This window comes from Penaeus monodon, chromosome 40 (genome assembly GCF_015228065.2).
Source record: "Penaeus monodon isolate SGIC_2016 chromosome 40, NSTDA_Pmon_1, whole genome shotgun sequence".
NCBI lineage: Eukaryota > Metazoa > Arthropoda > Malacostraca > Decapoda > Penaeidae > Penaeus > Penaeus monodon.
The window spans coordinates 12,069,455-12,073,547 of NC_051425.1; the positions used below are offsets into that span (position 1 = coordinate 12,069,455).

Genomic DNA, 4,093 nt, shown 5'->3' on the forward strand with positions numbered 1-4,093 from the left:
TTCTCGGGCCGAGGGGGGCCAGGCACGCACGCTAGCCCGCACGCACGCACGCACACACGACGCTAAGACGATCTCCTGCTGCGGAGCCATCTGTGCGCCGCCCTCGACCGGGCTGCTGTAGGCACACGGGGCCCAAAGCGCACGCCCACACACACACACACACACACACACACACACACACACACACACACACACACACACACACACACACACACACACACACACACACACACACACACACGAAAATCTAGACACACACTAGAAAATATAGACACAGTTTAGATTCATATCCTTACTATTGCATATACACAAATACTCACTCATAGATACATAAACATACATTTAGGCCTCCCTTACACACACACACACACACACACACACACACACACACACACACACACACACACACACACACACACACACACACACACACACACACACACACACACACACACACGCACACACAACACACACACACATCCGCACACATACACCCACCAATACACCACCAATACTAACAACAACAACAACAACACCAAAAACAACTCAAACACAGAACCCAACATCCCAAACACAAACCCACCCACCCACCCACACACGCACACGCACACGCACACGCACGCAGGGCCTCGTCCCCATGATGTGAGTGCGTGAGAGGTTCCTGCGAGCGAACAAGAAGGCTCGGGGTTTGGCCGCCCGAGAGAGGTGCAGGGTAGTGACAGTATTGACCCCTTTTGACGCCACCTCTGGAAGGGTATTACCGCCCCCCGCCCCCCCACACCCCCACCCCGCTCGCTGAAATAGCATTATCATCATTACTATGTGCCAATCAATCAAGGTCTACCTGTACTAACAGTTAGCGCGTATTTTTTATATATATATATATATATCTCCCCCCACCTATCGGAAACAAAAGAAGGGGGGGATTCAGTGTCCCCTTTTCTTCCTCCCCCCCTTTTTCCCCTTCCCCCGGTCATCCCCATCTACCTTTGGGGACAGACGCCGAATCATCGGATATATCAATTTTTTCCTCTGTCCGACGCTCACGAACCTAGTCACACTGAAGGAACTTATTATAAAGGTAAGTGTAGGTGTAGAAGTCATTCGTTTGTGTATTCTTAGTATATGTGTGTGTGTGTGTGTCATTTTTTTCCTCCCTCGGAGGAAATGTCCCTCTCCCCATTCCCGGGGCTGTCTTCGCTTTCCCCTCCCCCCCCCCCCGCCCGTCCTTCCCCTCTCTTCTTTTCCCCCTCTCGTCTTCTGCTGCTTCTGCCACCCTCTCCCTCTCCCCTCCCCCGCTCACCCCCTCACCTGTCTTTGCTACCTGGGCGGAAATAGATGCTGCGATAGATAGATAAATGGATCAAATCGATCTAGAGCACTATCTACCACGCCCAGTACTTCACAACACCCACCTCCCCTCTCCTCTCCTTCCCTCTCCTCCCCTCCCCTCCCCTCCCTCCCGTCCCCTCCCCTCCCCCCCTCCCCTCCCCTCCCCTCCCCTCCCTCCCTTCCCCTTCCCCTTCCCCTTCTCCTTCCCCTTCCCCTTCCCTTCCCCTTCCCCTCCTTTTCTCTCTTTCACCCACCCACCGCGCCCCTGCTTCTCTCTGCTTTCGATGAGGGAGGAAAGCAGAGATGATGTCGGAGCAGAAGGAAGCAGGGACGGCAGCAGAAGCGATGAATCTGAAACATGTATCAACTACTGCAACAACAACAACAAAAAAAAGAAAAGGGAAGATAAGCTCATGAAACGAGAGAGGGAGGAGGAGAGAAGGAGGGAAGAGGAGAGAAGGAGGAAGGAGAGAAGGAAGGAGGAGGAGAGGAGGAGAAGGAGGAAGGAGGGAGGAGAAGGAGGAGGAGGAGAGTGAGAAGAAGAGGAGGAGGGAGGAGGAGGAGTAGGGGGAGGAAGAAGAGGAGGAAGAGGAGGAGTAGGAGGAAGAGGAGGAGGAGGAGGGAGAGGAGGAGAAAAATGAGAAGTATGAGAAAATACAATTATATTGAGGGGAGGTATGAAGATCAGATGATGAAGGGGAGAAAGAGATAGCGAAAAAAGTAGAGAATAAGAAAGAGCGGAAAAAAGCATCAGATTGAGACGAAGGAGGAAGAAGAGCAAACAGGAGAAACGAGAGGAAGAGAAGATTAAGAGGAACGAGAATGAGATGGAAGAGAAAGGGAAGAAGAAGGATAAGGAAAAGGAATAAAAGAAAGAGGGGGGTGAGGAAGAGAATGGTGAGGAGGTGGATGAGGAGGAGAGGAAGAAGAAGAAGTATGAGGGGGAAGCGGAAGAGGAAGAAAAGAAAAGAAAAGAAAAGAAAAGAAAAGAAAAGAAAAGATAAGAAAAGAAAAACCAACAACAGGAGAACGAGGGAAAAAAAGATAACTAGAAAAAAAAGAACAGAAGAAAAGATAAGAAGAATAAGAGAGAGAGAGAGAGAGAGAGAGAGAGAGGAGAGAGAGAGAGAGAGAGAGAGAGAGAGAGAGAGAGAGAAGAGAGAGGAGAGGAGAGAGAGGAGTGAGAGGAGAGAGAGAGAGAGAGAGAGAGAGAGAGAGAGAGAGAGAGAGAGAGAGAGAGAGAGAGAGACAGACAGAGACAGACACGAACACAGACAAACATAAACACACACAGAAACCGACAAAAAAAAAAAAAAAAAAAAAAAAAAAAAAAAAACAGACAGACAGATAGACAGCCGGAGAAACCGAGTGCCCCCCCCCCCCAGACAAGCAACACCCTTCTATCAGTGCGGCTCATTAGGGATCCTCACAATCTATGCCCCACGGACACCGCGCGATACCCTATCACAGACAACTCCTCCTTTGTCACTTGCTAAGTGTCCCGAGCCACGCTTTCTCTCACGAAAATAAGTGTGAGACAGGCGCTAGGCGTCATTACATGAAAATAGATAAATGAATAGATAATGATAAAGATGGTAAACAATTGTAATAGAAAATGATAGATAGATCAAGAGAAGTAAAAAGAATTAAACGTTATCTCGTCGTTATGTTTGTCTTTTGGTCATTTCAGTTCATGTGTCGTTTTGATGATATTGGTGATGGTGGTGATGATGGTGGTGGTGATGGTGGTGGTGATGATGGTGGTGGTGATGATGGTGGTGATGGTGGTGGTGATGATGGTGGTGGTGATGATGGTGGTGGTGATGATGGTGGTGGTGGTGATGGTGGTGGTGGTGATGGTGGTGGTGGTGATAATGGTGGTGTTGATGGTGATGATGGTGGTGATAATGATGGTGATAAAGATAATGATTATGATAATGGTGATTATTATATTAATGGTGCACATGATGGTAATGTTAATGATGATAATGATAATACTAATGATAATATTAATAATGATGATAATAATAACGATAATAATAATGATAAAGATAATAATGATAATATTAATAATGATTATGATGATAATAATAATCATAAAATAACAATGATAATGATAAAGGTAATAAAAATCATAGTAATGGCAATAAAAATACGGATAATTAATAAAGATAATGAGAATTAAAACAGCAAGGAAGAAAAACGCAAACTATCGAATTTTGGAAACCACAAGTTATTTTTTAGATGAAGGAAAGAAAAAGATAAATGGGAAAAAAATAAAATACGAGATAAATTATCATCGTCTGTTATCCCATTTCCTGCCTGTCTTTCTCTTTCTCTCTCCCCCCCCCCTCTCTCTCTCTCTCTCTCTCTCTCTCTCTCTCTCTCTCTCTCTCTCTCTCTCTCTCTCTCTCTCTCTCTCCTCTCTCTCTCTCTCTCTCTCTCTCTCTCTCCTCTCCTCTCTCTACTCGTCATCTCTCTCTCTCTCTCTCTCTCCTCCCTTCCTCCCTCCTCCTCTCTCCTCCCTCCCTCTCTCCCCTCTTTCTTAATTTGTCTGTCTGTGTTTATTTACTTATTTATTTACTTATCTATCTATCCATTTATCCATTTATCTATCTATATATTTATCCATACTACTACTTACTGTTGCTGTTGATATATGCTATCAACTTGCACAATGCTCTTACCGTATCCTGCCTTTATTTCCATCTTTTTTCACTAATCTAATAAGCTATACAATACTTCGCTGGTCTTTTCCCCC

At 46.0% G+C, this 4,093-nt stretch overlaps 1 protein-coding gene across 1 annotated transcript in view; it reads left to right on the forward strand.

Moving 5' to 3' along the window:
• Positions 1–583: 583 nt before the first annotated feature.
• The window catches only part of LOC119598132 (regulator of G-protein signaling 20-like), a gene marked incomplete in the record, with an annotated part of 148,582 nt that continues 145,072 nt past the window's right edge, over positions 584–4,093 (forward strand). The window contains 1 exon segment of the mRNA XM_037947762.1: positions 584–1,081.